The sequence below is a fragment of the Sus scrofa genome, chromosome 4 (assembly GCF_054392235.1).
Source record: "Sus scrofa isolate SSC_HxYL_T2T_F1_AM1 chromosome 4, Sscrofa_HxYL_maternal_Yorkshire_Landrace_v2.0, whole genome shotgun sequence".
Taxonomy (NCBI): Eukaryota; Metazoa; Chordata; class Mammalia; order Artiodactyla; family Suidae; genus Sus; species Sus scrofa.
Genome location: NC_139386.1, coordinates 134,022,083 through 134,038,533, shown reverse-complemented (window position 1 = coordinate 134,038,533; position 16,451 = coordinate 134,022,083). Strand labels below are relative to the sequence as shown.

General features: G+C 44.6%; 1 long non-coding RNA gene across 2 annotated transcripts in view; it reads left to right on the top strand.

Annotated features, from left to right (window-relative positions):
- Nucleotides 1-16,451, top strand: part of LOC110260391 (uncharacterized) — an 82,836-nt gene that overhangs the window by 43,983 nt on the left and 22,402 nt on the right. Inside the window, exons 8-10 of one of the 2 annotated variants that reach the window (XR_014843154.1) lie at nt 1,164-1,312; nt 1,789-1,842; nt 8,912-10,146. The exons of the other annotated variant lie outside the window; for it this stretch is intronic. This is a non-coding gene — a long non-coding RNA (uncharacterized LOC110260391). Of the gene's footprint in view, nt 1-1,163; nt 1,313-1,788; nt 1,843-8,911; nt 10,147-16,451 lie in introns of those variants that run through there. 2 annotated transcript variants of the gene reach the window in all.

Genomic DNA, 16,451 nt, shown 5'->3' with positions numbered 1-16,451 from the left:
ACAGAGCACTAGATCTCTAGCGATGGACCGTTGTGAGAAACAGACTGACCGGAAGAAAAGCTGGATGAAAACAGCTGTCACCTGACATCATCAAGCCCTGCTCCGAAGGGGACCAAGAGATCGTGAATTCAGCATCCCCTAATCTGACGGAGAAGGCATTCTATCACTGCGTGTCCACTGCCATTTGTCTGGGCTTTAATCTAATCCCCTGCAAATGTTAGAAATATATATTTCAGTGAGTTACAATGATATGGATAAATAGGGTTGAATTGAGGCGGGTCAGGATCTAAAGGTCAAATGTTACAGCTCCCAAGAGACCCGTCTTGGGCTCTTTCTCTCCGAGCACATACACCAACCGCTCTCTTTTCCTCTGATCTTCGTAGGGTTTGAGCCACTTTTTTTTTTTTTAAATTTCTGACACAGACCAAAGACGCTATCTCCTTTGGAAAAAATACTGCCCCACGAGCCAGGTGTGGCGTGGGCTCTCTGCTTCTAGGCAAAGTGGGAATTCGCACGATCCAGTGAACAAAATGGCCAGAGACCACTTGAATTCATAATCGTGCATTCCTCCCAAAGAATTTTTCAGCAGAACTCATCTTTCCTGCACGTCAGCTATGGAAAATGGATTGAAAGGTGAATCTCACAGAATAGTCAAACCCGCATCAATCATTCCTACATAATGCACAGTTCAGTGAGGGCCGAGTCCAGAGCCCAGATAAGCAGTGTCACAGTAAGTTATGTTCTATGACAGCAAAATCAGTTGTGATCAATCACCTGGTAACCGGCCCAAGTTACCTTTTCACTTTAGTTCTGAACCTCTTTCACGTGTACTTTGAAAAGTATTGTTTTTATCTAAAGTAGTCCATCAATACAGGGATCAATACGCATTCATTTACAACGAACAAGGACAATGGTGAGCGAATTCCTTTCAACACTTTCAGAGCAAGAAATGTTGGGTTGAAGAGTCGATCATTAATATGTCAAATTTTAAGCGAGGGTCTTAAAAATCTCCGCTAGAATAACCCTGGACGAGCGTCCCTAGTCCTTCAAGACAACTGTTCTATTTCTGAGATTTTCAGCAAAGTCATTAAAACCTTGTATACTGATAGGTCCTGCCGTTTCAAGCCAGATCCAATAACATGTAAATCATTATTCGTTGATAGTTACGGCCTTCGTGCAATTTTATAGTGCATTTTGTGCGCAGAGGTGAGAGTCTCGGCAACGGCTCTGTGGTGTCAGCATGAAACACAGGCATCGTGGAAGGAGGCCTGAGCTCAGAGAGAAGAAGGAAGATCAGACACTTGGGATGCAGGTCTGCCTTTCCTCAGTATTCACTGGTTCTTTTCCCTAGTCCCCTGGGGGGGACCATGGCTTATCTTTCACTGTATTCAGGAGCTGCTAGTGTCTTTCCTGCACTGACACCGATGGTAAAGGAATAGCCCTTCGAGGTTTTGCTCCAGCATCTCAGAGTTTGGACGTAGAGCCGCAGCTTGCCATTGATTTAGGGGCTTTACTTCTTCTGCAGAGGTTGGCCCAGAGAAGCGGGCAGGTGTCGCAGGATTGGATGGGCCATCAAGAGGCCTTGAAAGAAGCAGCAGGCTTCAGGCTTTGAGAGAAAGGAGGGAGACGGGGCGGGAAGTAGGATGGGCGAGAAGGAAGACACTGGGTCCCCCCGGACCAAGGTTCTTCTTTTGAGGGAACCCCCCTCCATAGAAAAAAAAAAAATCCCTCGAGCATACATCTATACGTGTTGGCTTATAGATTACACACATGTGCTTCTCTCTTTAGGTACCACCTCAAGCACAGCGCCCAGAGCAACAGTGATCATTTGTGACAACAAAGGTAGCTGCCTTGAAACATTTTTGTTATTACTCATTTTGGTTGACTTACAGCCATATAAAGTTATCTTGCCCTTATTTTAGTTAGGATTGGCTGTTGAAGAGCTCAAGCTAGGAAGAGATGGCGTCAGCTTTATGTTCATCTGACTGGTGTCATCTTTGATCTGAGTTCTTTAATCCGCCTTCAACTCAAACTGCAGTTTTGCAGCAATTTGCAAACATAAGGTATCCACTTTGTGAGGTCAGTGTAACTAAAGTTGGACAAGAGACTCAGAGAATCCATTTTATCAGGCGGGTGCTGTGGGTTGTCGGTGCTCTCCTGCCACCCCTCCGAATTCAGCGGTTCCCACGGCCCTCAAGGCAAGCTGGTATCTGCATAGCTAGGTGGGCACAGATGTCAATTCCAACAGCAAATACTTAAAAGACTTATTTTTTTATAAATACAAATGATCGTCCCACATGGCCCCTATGAAAGAACAGGGTACTAGGCTGCAGGGAAAATGCCCCACTGCTCTCTGGGTAGGAACAGACTTCATGTGACGTGAATACCGGAGACACTGAATTCTGTCTTCACCTTTGGGGCAAAGTAGGCACATATCATAGACAAAGAGAGTCCCTGCGGCTCCCTCTCCCTTGAAGCAATACATAAAGATGGAGATTTATTTTTCTATCCATTAATTCTATAAATATTTACTGGAAACAATCTGTAAGTCTGGCATATTCAGTCTCTCTGTCCATATGGAATTTATGGTCTAATGGAGAATATGGAGGCAGGAACTCAGAATCCATCCAGATCGGTGCGTTAATGACAGCGACCACAGGTGCTCCGTGTACCAGCAGGGAAAGCCCACCCACTGGGATGTGTGAGGTAGAAGCTTCCCAGGGGAAGTGATATGGGAGTTGATGCCTTCAGACCGAGGAGGGCTGGCCCTGAAGGGAGAGAGCAAGGTGCCTTAGAAGAGTGGAAGGAAGTCCTGGAAGGCTGGTGTTTGGAATGCAAGGTAGTGGGAAATGAGACCCAAGAAGCAGAGCGGTGGGTGCAGAATCTGACTGTAGAGGCTCGGGTTGCTGCAGGGCTTGGGTTCAACGCCAAGTCTGGGTGCCATGGATCAAAGGATCTGGCGTGGATTCACCAAGAACCAAAAGAGCCAGCCAGTGATTGGACCCGCACCACAGCAGTGACCCGAGCCACAGAAGCGGCAACACGGGGTCTTTAACCCACTGCCCCACAAGGGATCTCCCTGGCAAGGGCTTCTTTAATCCGTTACTAAAGTTTGAACTTTATCCTGAGGGCGAAGGAAAGCCACTTCAACAAGGGCCAGACGAGAGGAAATCAGGTACAGAAAGAATTTACTGTGATGTGCTAAGTACGCAGTGAGCGGCAGCTTTGATGAGCGTTATTGACGTATCATTATCAAATTTGATTTATCAATCGTGGTATCAGCTTTGATCTGTGGAGTCATCCTTCTAGGTGCGATTTGGAGAGCAGATGGAAGGGGGAAAGCCATTTGACTGAGCTCCGTATTCTTAATAATTTCTTCTTTTTTGCCTCCTGAGATTTGCTGAGCCCCCTTCGTCTACGCTACCCCCTTAAAGAATCTTTTATAAAACTTTAATTTTATCTACTTATTTGCATCGAAATGGACCAAGGGGGAAGACGTAGGAGGGACACGGGGGAAAAGAAATGGCTAAGACTTGGCTCAGTGTTTCGAGGATCTTTGGTCATAGACAGTCGCACATCCCATGTGGAAAGCTTTGCACCCGGGGCCAGTTAGTAGACATGCCTAATAAACACTTGCTGACTGACATAGGTTTTCTGGCAAATGGAGGAACCCTCTCACTCCTGAATGCTCAGATGACTTTGCCGCTTCCTCTAGGAAAATGTCTGGTTTCTTCCCTCTTCTTGCAGTGTGTGTGTACGTGTGATGCGTGTATGTTTGCTAAGTTGATGTATTTCCGTGGTCAATTCCTTTGGTCTGCCCTCCTGGAGCAATTAAAGAGGCAATAAGTAAAAATAAACAAAAAAGAAGAAAAGAGGCAATTCTCTTCTCTTTTAAACATTGTCCTGGATCTTCTGGCCTACCGTTGCTGCCCTGGCCTCACAAGTCTTGGCCCATTGAGGTGACGTCTTCACGACACCAAGGGCTTCAGCATTTCCTTAGACCACATCGTTTTTACAAAGGTATTGTCGACGGTGTTGCTGACAGTTTCGAAGATACTGTCTCTTGGTGTCGTCAGCATCCGCACGGAAACATTTAGAGAGATTGCTGTCCTTTGATGTCCGCAGGCTGCCATATTTTTAAAGGGAAGCAGCCCCCAGACTCTCTCCGGTGAGTGAGTCTCGGTTCAAAACCTGTCCAAACGAACACAGATGTGGAGTTTCATGTTCTTCGTGGGGAAGATGAGCTATGGAGAATCATCTTCGAAATGGTCAGAGGAATCCATCAAAAGTACCTTTTTTAAAGGAACGGGCACAGGCTGTTAAGGGATACAGGACAAGATGCTATAAAAACCTAGCTGTGTTTTAGGCATTTCATCATACAAGGAAAACAGGTGGCTTATTCCCATTTTTGGATACACTAATACCTGCTGTGCTGAAATTAAACATCGCATGAAACAGGTATTTAGAATGCCCATCAGAAAAAATGATTAAAAACAGTAAATCCCAGGCCCATGAGGCCCAGACTCAATCTGGCAAGCAGCCTACTTTGCAAAAGACGTCCTACTTTTGCAGACAGCAAACTTCAGCCCGGCCGGGCAGAGACCAGGCACACGTACTGCAAGACATTCTTGTCTTTTTCTTTTGGCATGAAGGGGACTACTGATGCCTTATCCTTCTCTCCGCTAAGATAAAATTTATGCCCCAAGGAAAGAACTTAATTCCCTGAGACAAGCGTGTGAAACACCCACTAAAGGAAATATGTGCCAACAAGAAGAGCCCCTCCTCAGAGGACGTGGGAGCGTCTGCCTGTGCAGGGCGAGAAGGACGCAGTCTGTATGTGGCAGGGGTCACATCCGCTGTCAAAGCCTGAAGCTGGACGATTCCACCACCTCAGCGTCTTACCTGCGGTGAGAGCTTCTTTTCCTCCAAAGAAACCGCCAACCGAATATTCGCCTGTGATTCTGCTTAACAAGGCTGAAAGTACGCGAGGCAGACATAATTCAAAGCTGGCATTCGGAAGCTAAGGGTGTGTGCCCTTCGGAAAGGATGATGTGTGCGTGTGCCCACTGTCAAGTTAGAGTTTATCTTTGACTTTTATGTGTGCGTTCCCTTTGGGGTGCACTTTTGTCCAATACCATTCCAGATTTATACGTGTAATATAACCCAGAGAATGAAGCCTACGATGCAATTCTGGTATTGTTGGTTCCTTCCGTTTACAATAATAAAAAGTTAAAAAGACAAAATGTAATGAGAATAGTAAACAAAAACAAAAAACCCACAAAAAACAGTGCTTTTCCGGTTCCTCATTTCTAACTTCTTTCTCTACCGTTCCCTCTAGCAGATGCGTGTCTGTGGACAATTTTAAACATTTTCTCTTCTCTTCACTTTCATTTCGTCCCCTTTGTCGCCATATCCCTCTGGGTCCCTAAATCCTTAAAACATTTCCTCTTGTTTTCACATTTATAATAAGCTCTAAAAGCATTACTTTCTCCTTTTATTTTATTTAAAAAATAGTTAAATTTGTTTATTTTTTTGGTCACACCCGCGGCAGGCAGAAGTTCCTGGGCTGGTGATCACACCGGAGCCACGGCGCTGACACTGCTGGATCCTTAACCCACGGAGCCAGCAGGGAACGCCACGTTCTCCTTCTCAAATGCTCACCTTTTGTCTTTTCCTTGCATTGTCTTTAGTTTTTTCTCTGCGTTTACAGAATGTCTTCCAAGCACCACTTTCCTCTCCGCTTTCTTCCCTCTTTTCACTCTCTTCCCCTGCTCCCCGCTTCTCTACCTCAAGGGGCGGCTCTTCTTTTCGCTTCCCTCATTCGTCGGTCATGCCCCATCCTCTCTGCTTCTTGCTTCTGCCTTCCCTCTTCCTCCCCAACTGCCTTTCCCCTTTTTCTTTCGCCCCCTTTCTATCAGGCGTCTCTACGTCCTCTTTTTCTGTCTCTTTCCCTTAAAACTGTACTGTTGTGGAGATGAACATGGAATACTGCAAGCGTAACTCGTGTTTTTTCTCTGAAATAGTAAGAACCCAGGAAACATATAAGGAGAGAAGTAATTCATGAGAATAAGATACGAGACACACGTATATTCCGCAATATTAGAAGACGCCTTAGAAGTGGGTTGGTCAGAACCTTCTACGGAGGGCATTGATGCGGGACCATGACGCTGCATTTCTCCCAGGAGCATTTTACTTGCCAAAATGTCATTTTATCCCACGTTATAAATATCTAAGAGTGCTGTTGGAATCTTCCAGCTATTGTAAATTCAACAAGTTCACTTACACTCAAGCAATGTTGGGCTCTGGGCATTTGTAGGTTTCCTGCCCGGGCTGCTCATGGCCTCCTGGCTTTCAGATATCCTAGGCACATCCTGAAGACAGCTACGTGTTAGAATTGGGACACCAGCTTAGAACCAAAGAGCGACATTGGGAATACTTGATACCAACCTTGGGGGTTAAAGTCAGGTGCCACTCAAAGCATCTGCAGAGGAGTTGAGCGAGCGTCTCTCCCTGAGGACAGTCAAGAAGTTAGTCACTAACCCTAACTGCTAAGTCTCAGAATTAATACAGACCAGGGGCACAGAGATTGCTAAATGAAGAGGGATTACTCGATATTTTTGCCATGGTTTCTAAATCTAGGTCGACGGTATTATTACCCTTTCTGAACCGTGTAATTGGCGTTAGGGAGAAGGGAGTTGTGTCTTCATTTCGTACAGAGCACCTAGAATGTGTGTGAGTGTGAATAAAGTTTACTTTAGTGACTCAGACTCACGGTGGCCTCCGACACCTCCCAGGGTTTGTAGCCACCACACAAGACGCGTTAGCCCTCAGCCTGTGATGCCCCCAGGGCGGAGACCGTGCTCCTTCATCCAGCTCTTAGAACGCACATACCTGTGGCGTTGAATTTATGAGCCAGCTTTCACTCCGGGAGCCTTGCTTCTCAGTTGGCGGGGGCTTCGCCCTGCTCCGTGTGACTTTCATCTCAGGATCCTGAACCAGAAGGCGCAGGCCTCCTCTGGGACACGTCATCCTCCTGTCAGCAAGAAAAGAACAAGAGGGAGATGAAGACAACACGCGGGAGGATCCCTAAAGCTTTTACCCAGAACAGGCGACCGGACACCTGCTCTCGTCTCAATGGCCGAAGCAAGTCACATGTCCCAGCTACCCTCGCAGGCAGCCTTGCCTTCGCCCACCAAAGGTAGGTTGTGTGGCAAGACCTCGGACATAGAATGTTCTTACAAGGAAAGAGGCATGAATAATCAGGAAGAACAGTACAGGTTCTACACAGAATCAGTGCTACTGAATTGGACTCTACGCAGAAGCAGGGAAGGGCCAAGCTATTCTATTGAGAATGCGGAGACTCGTGGACGGTTTAAGAATTTTGTCTTTCTTTATCTTCTGCAGCAAGTTCCTCCACTTGCAAGGGGAGTTAACTATTATCATCAGATCAGTACTTACTGCTGATTCAACAGACACAAGTGATTATGAAATGGTTAGACGGCAGCAGTCATATGACACAGAAAGAAATGCAGAGGTTTGTTTGTTTCTGTTTGTTTGTTTAAGGACGGGGGAAAGGCTTTTGGTGGAACACTCCGACCAGAAACGGCTCTCCTCCCATCCACATCTGGAGGAGTTTTAAAAAAATCCCATTCACAACGCTCTCACAGAGGGGAGAACGCAGACGAATTCATGGACTGTCTATCTCGAGAAATGCGCCAGTGTTTGCCCAGATAGACGTAGCAGTTAATCAAAACATACCATTTCAGCCAAACACGGCCAAAAACGACTCAGGACCTGAAAGTCTGACCCTTCCCTGACTTGCCTGCCAGGACACCTTCCTGCCCAAGCCCCTAGCTCCTGGCACACTTAGCGCCTGTGCGCTCAGATCAGTTTCTCCTCCACCAAACTCCACGAGGGCCAGCGATGCCCTCAGGTGCTCAGTAAGTATTTGTTAAGTGAATCACGATACACGCTGAAGAGCCACGGACAGAGAACCCGAGACGTCTCTGCATTTGGTGTATCCATCTGGATAAAAGGAAGCCAGCAAGCTGGTCTCAGGTCCCTGGGTTCGTGGGTTGTAGACCAGCATGTGTGATGACACCAGAGACCAGAGGCCATGTACCAGGCAAATGAGTGGATTTAACTCAGCTCCCAAATGCAAAGACACTTTAGCTCATCCCAGGTCCTCCTTGAGGTTAGATTTGTATCTTACTTGCAGCCTGTTGCCTACGGCCGTATTTCTATTTAACCATTTAGCTTACTCTGTATATTTCATTGCATAACATGCAATGAGCCCTTCTAAATTATCCTTTTTTATTTAAATTTTTTTTCTGAATTAAAAATTAAGGCAGCATGGTTTAGTGAGCTTTAATTTTTTTTTTTTTCTGGTATGACAAGAAGTTCTAAAATGGGTGGAGTTAAACCAAGCTTCGCCATGTGTCCAGGGGTCAGAGAGGGAGGGTCACGAGATCAATACCGTCCCTCCCGGCACCTACCTGAGCATATCCCCACCTGCACAGACCCCTGGTACACAACAGGCACTCAATAAATGTTTGCTGAATTGAGTAGGAAAGTTAGAGACAGATCGTGGCGATTGGACAGAAAGGCGAACTCACACTCAGCCCCAGAAATCCCAAGACTGATCACCAGCTGAATATGTCTGAACAACTCATTAAAAACCAGGGGAAATGCAGGAGAGCATTTCTTCCTACCCCATTACTCTGTGGGAAATACAAATGAAATAGATCATTTACATAACGGCATAATGTGCCTAGATATAACAGATTATTTGCATAACTGCATAATGCCACCAATCAGGGAAAAAGCCTTAAATATTTCTGGGATAGGAACATACAGAATTATATAAGGTATGCATATCAACCAATAATCAGAACCTTCTCTTTTTTGGTAGCTTGTTATCTCAGTAGGGAGAAAAACCTATGGAAATGAATGAACCTCCCCGGCACCAGGAAATGGACCAGGAGTGTGAGACACAAGACCGCGTGATCTGGGGGTGACGCCCCGTAACCCAGCCTCCCTCCCTTCAACCGGAGCCCTAGGGAGGGACCTGTGCTCAGTGGAATCCAAGAGCAAGGCGCTTTGCAAATAGTTTTAGGGTGAGGAGTGCGGAAGATGGACAGGTCTGTTAGGTGTCCAGCGCTTTACCTGGCTTGTTAAAAAGGACAGCACTTCGAGGCGCTGGCAGGACAAGGGAGGAAAAAAGGCAGCATGGTTTAGTGAGCTTTAATTTTTTTTTTTTTTCCCATAACCAGAGTAGCTGTGCCAGGTAATATATTTACTTTAGTGCAAAAGTTCTTCGGTGTGCACAACTCCACTGAGTTCATTATATTTTTTAATGTATCTCAGACTAATTTCAGATTCTGATTTCCCAGTATAAACTAGAGTAACCAATATATAATTATTCTCATAAATAACTCAGCACCTTATATTTCAAACAGGTTTCCCCACAAGGCACAAGTGCCCTATATTAAATTCTTTTAAGTGTAAGTTGATTAAGGTAAAAATTAGTTGTTATTACCTTATGGACATTTTAGTTTTAGCAGCAATTCAAAGCCAGGTCTATCACAAGTAGATTTGTTGCCGCCCACAGGTATAATCATCAGGAAAATTAATAATCATGTTCGGTGTGACTATAAATCATTGTGGTTTAGGCAATTAATTTCTGTAGAAAAATGAAAGATCTGTAAGTATTATTACTGTGCAAACTGCATGTTGTGAAAACCCAGATCCAACACAGTCAAATTGCAAATGCGGGGTTTCTAATTTCAGAGTGTGATAATATGGGGTCATCAGAGGCAGGGAAGCTGACGATTCTGAATAAATAATGTGGTAATTTTGAGCGGTTTATGACTGTAGCTTTTCGTGCATGCAGCAGTCAGGATCTCTAAACCAGACACAGTGGAAAGAGGTGGGAATTTCTAGTGAAGGCGGAGTAGGGAGCGGGAGGGAGTGTGCACAGGGGTCCCTGAGTGAATCCCCCCTCGTGGCTGGGCAGGCAGCCTGGGAACCACGGTGTAAAACACGCTGCTTGCAGGACTGTTCTCACAGGACTTCTCTTCTGGTCTGTTCAGGGCGCAGCGTCATACGGGGCACGCAGACCTCTAATAAAAAAAGAAAACCGTGTAACATCTACTCGTTTGTGCGTACTTTCGGTGTACCTGACATCCCGTGGGCACTTTTTCCTTTAATACCCACAACCACTTTATAAAATGTGTGTGATCACCTGCATTGGTAGATAAGGAACGCGATTCAGCGTGGTTAAATAATTTGCTCAAGAACAAGAAGCTGGGAGATGCTAGGGTCATGGCTCCCATCCCAGGGAAAGGCCTCCTTCTCCAGTTTCATTCCATTTTTCCTGTACATTTTCATTCCATCTTTTCCTCTTATTCTTTCCCTTTCATGTTTCTATCATCTGATCTTCGTTTTCAGATTTTTTTCCTGTATCTTTATGCCTTTGCCTTGCTGATGTTTGCTGTCCCCCGCTAAGGTGTATTTCTCACTGATGTGTGTTTCTTAGCCAATCAGAGATCCCTCGGCTCAAAAGGCTGCTGCCCTCTTGTGCGGTTGTGGCATTGGTAGGTGTGACAATTGGAAGAACTGTTTATTTCTGTTTATAATTGCAGATATTCACTCTTTTTCCAAGCCTGCCTCAGTCTGTATAGCCTTTGTCCCATCCCATGTAATCTATTATAATTTCTTAGGAGGCAATAAGTCTTTGTTTTATTTGTATTCTGAATTTCCAAAAGAAACCACACAGGTGAGGGGGAGAGAGAGAGAGAAAGAAAGAAAGAAAGAGAAGGAAGGAAGGAAGAAAGAAGGAAAGAAGGAAAGAAAGAAAGAAAGAAAGAAAGAAAGAAAGGGAAAGAGGAAAGGAAGAGAGAGAAAGGAAGGAGGAATGAAAAGAATTGGAAAGAGAAAGAATATATTGCAGAATAACTGTTTACATTAAAGAAAGACTTGTCACTTTCCAAAAGATTCACCATAGATTTCTTTAAATAGCGAATTAATTTAAAACCTTGACTACTGTTGGATTTGCGTAACTTTTCCGGAAACCACTCGTTGCCGGGTGAGTCACCTCTGTTACTAGTTCAGCAATGTCTCACCTTGTAGAGCACAGTTTATAGTTAACAATGTATTTTACCCACCTAACTCGTTTGACTCTCAGAAAAATACTTTGGATGGGTGGGGAAAGGTCTTATTTCTGTTTTCCAACAAGGAAGGAGTTTAGATCCCGAGGGCTTGAGTGATTTGTGTGAAGACACACGGAGAGGGGAGACAGGGACTCAAACCCAGGTCTCTGACTCCAAAGCCGCAACTCCTTAAAGTCACTTTTTCTTTCAGATTCTTACTCACTTAGGTTAAAGGTGGACCCAGCTTTTCTTCCCATCTCTTTGTTGCAATTGCTCTGGTTAAGGCAACCAGAACCTTCCCCGTGGTTTAGTCAGGTGGACACTGTTTAATCCCCCCTCCCCTGAGCTGCAGAGAGCTCTGACACCCCCGGCGTCTCTCTGTGTTTCTGGAGATTCTTTTCCGCCCTCTTCCTCCCTACATTTCATATCATTTTTACCGGTTCATCCTTCACGCATCGGATGTTGATTTGGCTTCGGCCTGGTGCTCAGCGGGCGTGCTTTCTGCACCATCGCCTTTCCTCCCAGAGTCGACGACTCGCCTTCACTGACGGTGGAGATGTGTTCATCCTTTCAGTCCAGATTCCTCCTCAGCCCCATGTCTGTAGTTTCAACTGATAGATGAATACATTCATAGGATATCAAACAGGCACTCATATCCCACACGAAAGGTAGCATCTTCCCACCAACGCAGCTCTTGTATTTGCTTCCCTCCAGAGGTAATGGTGCCGCCATGAAACAATCCCACTTAGGAAGCGCTCTTCAAGGAACGTGGCTCCCCCGGCTCTGCTGGAACTGAATTCTCCATACATCTTGTATCTCTCCTTTCTTTCCTTTTCACCCTTAACCATGAAAGCAAGTGAGGAACGTGGGCGAGCTTAAGCCTCATGGACAAATCAACATCAACGTGACTTGACTCATCTCTCTACCCAAAGCAGGACCCCAAGCCAGCCCCCAGCCCCAGCCCCTGTAGTTCACAATAGCTTATTCTTTTTACCTCTCTTTTCAGCATGCAAATCTCTAAGCATTACAGTATATTTATGAGTTTATTTGTCATTGAACGTCTCCTTCACTTTAAGCTTCAAGATACCATCTTCACTGGTCCTCAGGGCTGAGGAGAGCTCCAGGCTCATAGTGAGCATGAGAGAAATGCCTGTGGGTTAGTCGGTATCCCTGCAGAAACACAGGCACACTTAAACTGGGCAAATGAAGACTTAAACACAGGGGCCACTTACCAAGGTGGGCATAAAGTCTAGGAGCAAAAAATCGTATGCAATCTCAGGTTGGTGAGAGCTGGGAACACTTAGCAGCCGCTGGCTGAGCAGGTAAAGGAGGGAAGGGTTGCTGGGACTTGGAAAAGCAAGCAGCGCAAGGGAACCACCTGACGGGAGCGGCAGCCTCAGAGGAGGGACCCAACCCACCTGCACTGGGAACCCACCTAGCAGGAAAGGATGGGAGGGGAAAAAGCCAGTCTGACCTCTTTTCATCTTGCCCTATTGTCCTAACCCAGTTGAAGGCAGAGCGAGGGGACCCATGCACGTGGTCTACGGTCCACAAAGATTTGTCTCTCAGGGCATAGAGGAGGGCACAGAGCAGCTGTGGAGAGGCACGTGGGTGGTCTCAGCGTGTCATCCAAGTGAATGGAGGAGAAGCCAGGGAACAAACAGTAGTCTTAATTTTAGTCTAATGCATGTAAAAATTGTGTCACTTGAAACTGCATCAGTTTACCTGCAATTAAAAATGGCTTTTGAAGCAACTCACATCTTGTGTAGACACACTGTAGCTGAGCGCCACGGCTCCGTGCTGAGGCCAGAGGTATCTATTTAAAGTGCTCCTCGGATGACATCAGAGTCCTCCTGGCACCGGCAGCAGCTCTCCTGAGCCTGCAGAATTGTGTCCAGGCTTTTTTGCCTGGCAGAGCAAGTTCATGGTGATTCGTCCCCATGCCCAGTCTGGGAGTATCTCGTCTTGCCCTGAAGCTCATGGTCACTACTTACCCAGCACTGATACATCCTTTGGAGAAAGGACCGTCCCTAGGGCTTTATGTCACCGACACGTGGCTCATGTTCTTTCTTCGGCCTAGCGTTTTGTCACCCTCATCTGCCTTCCTTCTCACCTACTCCTTCTCCTGGCTAAATCATGCTTTTCTTCAAGGACGACTTGCATATAAGGTCCCTGCTGCTTTCTGCGGCCCCCTGCCCCAGTCTGTGCAATTTTCTGCACTTGAGCCTGACTTGAAGCTGAAGAGCTTCAGAGTAGAGGCCTTAGACAGGTAACACCCCCTTCAGTTGGGCTCTCACAATGTTTTGAAATGCTTTTATTTCTACTTTCATACGTGTTTGTACTATCGAACTTTCTGGTACAGGATCTTCCCTGAAAGCAAGGAGTAGGTTTATTGACGCTGCAGCCCCAACATCTAGAAAATGTTCAGCACATAGACTTGATGGACACGTAGTTTTCTTTAAGGAATAAACGAGTAGCGAAAGGAGCCTAAAGCACAGAACCACCCGGTGTGAGTCCAACTCACAGGATTTAAAGTTTTAGGGTCCAAGGAATGAGGTCAAATGGGTTTTGGTCATCATAAGAAGAGCAGAAGGGGAAGTCATTCTTTTCATTCGTAAGTACAATTATATGGATAAGCGAATCCTTCTTTAATGGTCGTTCACTGGCTAGAACAGAAAATGAACAAATAAAGGGGTGAGATTTTAATAGAGCACCCCCGGCATGCCTACCCTCACCTACGAGAAACATTCTGTCGATTATAAACCACTGCACAAATACTCTCATCATGATTTGTCATCACCACCTGGAAGGAGCTACATTTATTCTGAAAGATGTTAAGTATTTGCAAGGAGGGCGGACCAATGTTGGAATGAAGTATTTCCGCTCCTCCTGGCGGCTGTTTTGTTCCAGTGTAACCTCCGTGTTTCGTGGACGGGTTCACCTTTGGAGACCATGTGGACCCCTGGGGTGCGGCCTGGGGAGAAGAAATACGTAGTGAGCTCAGAGGCCGAGCCAAGTTGCGTACACAGTTTGGAGCAGCTGAGGTCTTTTCTAGCACAATTTCCACTCAGTATTTTTTTTTCCTTTTTATGTATCTTTTGAGATAAAATATATGTGCACTGGAATTCACGGATCTTAAGAATACAATTCCATGAATTTTGACAAACACACACACACACGCCGCAAACATCCTTGTCAAGAGACAGAACGTTTCTAATACTCAAGAAACTTCCCTCGTGTTCTTTCTCAATCAGTCCTTATCCCCATAAGCAGCCACCGCTCTGATTTCTAATACCACCGATGAGTTAGGTCTGTTCTTGAACTTGATAGAGATGGAACTAAACAGTGTGTATTTATTTGTGTCTGGCTTGTGAGTCAACATAATTGCAGTGCCATTTAGCCACGTTACTGTGTGTATCAGTAGTTTGTTCTTTTTAACTGACACATACTGTCCTATTGTATGAATACACCACAGTCTGTTTATCTATTCTCCTATGTGATGACATTTAGACTGTTTACAGTTTTCAGTTATGAGTAAAGCATATAAGCCTCCAAGTCTTTATGTACAGCTCGTACAAGTCTTTTTGCAAACATATGCTTTTATTTCTCTTTGGAATGGGGTTGTGGTAGGTGTGTGTTTAGCTTTATAAGAATGCACATCTTTCCCAATGACTGTGTCATTTCATCCTCGCGTCGGCATGTATGGGAGCTCCAGGGATACCACGTTCTTGCCATGTTTAGTGTTACACGTCTTAGCAGTTTTAGCCTTTGTAGGGGAGGTGAAGAGGATGGTCATTGAGATTGAATTTGCGTTTCTTTGACGATATTGAACAACTTTTCATGTGGTTACTGATATTTTAGAAAGTGTCTTAAGTCTTTTTTCTTTGTTTTCTAAATGCAATAGTTTGTCTTGTTATTGAGTTATAAAGGCTCTTTATATATGCTGGAGGTAAGCCCTGCCCCACTCCCCAGTGGTGCAGTGGGAATGGGGAAGGAGAGAATATTGAGAAAGGAAATTTTTTAACAGTGCCTTTTAATGACCAGAGGTTTTTAACTATGATAAAGTCCAATTTGTCATTTTTTCTTTAATGAATAGTGGGTTTCGTGTTTTCTCTAAAAAAGTATTTTCTGGATATGAAGGTCATGAACTTATTCTCTTACATTTTCTTTCAGAAAATTTACAGTTTTAGCCTTTAGAGTTGGGTCTATGATCCATCTCAAATTATTCTTTGTGTGTAGTAGTGGTCAGTGTCAATTTTATTTATTCATCTGGATATTCAGGTGCTCCAGCACCAGATTTTGAAAAAGCTTTTTAAAATTTTTTTATGGCAATAAAGTTGACTTACAGTATGTCTTAGTTTTAGGTGTACAGTAAAGTGATCCGGTGTACAGACACACACACACACACACACACACACACACACACACACACACACACCTTTTTAACATTCTCTTCCATTACAGAGAGGAATAAAGATTGATTATTACAAGATATTGAGTATAGTTCCCTATACTAGACAGTAGGTCCTTGTTGGTTACCTATTTTAGATATAGTAGAACACATATTTTAATCCCAGTCTCCTAATTTATCCCTCTCCCCCCTCTCCTTTGGTAACCATGAGTTTGGTTGTTTCCTATGGCTGTGAGTCTCTTTCTGTTTTGTAAATTAGTTCATTTGTATCCTCTTCTTAAGATCCCACATGTAAGAGATATGTGATATTTGTCTTTCTCTGTCTGACTTACTTTGCTTACTGTGATTATCTCTAACTCCATCCATGTTGCTGCAAATGGCATGATTTCATTCTTTTTAATGGCTGAGTAATATTCCACTGCATGTGCATCACCTCTTCTTTATCCATTCATCTGTTGATGGACACTTGGGTTGCTTGCATAAAAAAGCTGTTTTTTTCTTCCCAATGAAGTTCTTCAGTGCCTTTGTTAAAACCCAATTGATTAGGTATGTGTGACTCTATTTCTGGGCTCTCTATTCTGTTGAGCTCACCTCTTTGTCTTTCCTTTCATTACCTCCACTCCGTCTTGATTGATGTAGCTTTAAATAAAATCTTTAAGTCAGCAGATAAGTGGAACCCCTCAACTTTGCACTTCCTTTTCAGGATTGTTTTATTTCTTCCAGGTTTATCATTAGGTAAATTTTAGAATCAGCTTTGTCAGTTCTGGGAAAAAAACCCTTTTTCTTACCAATGAAAACAGATTTACTTGATTGTGATTTAACTGAATCTTTAGATGACTTTGGGGAGAAAAGACATCATTCATATTAACTAATAATTATTAATAATATTA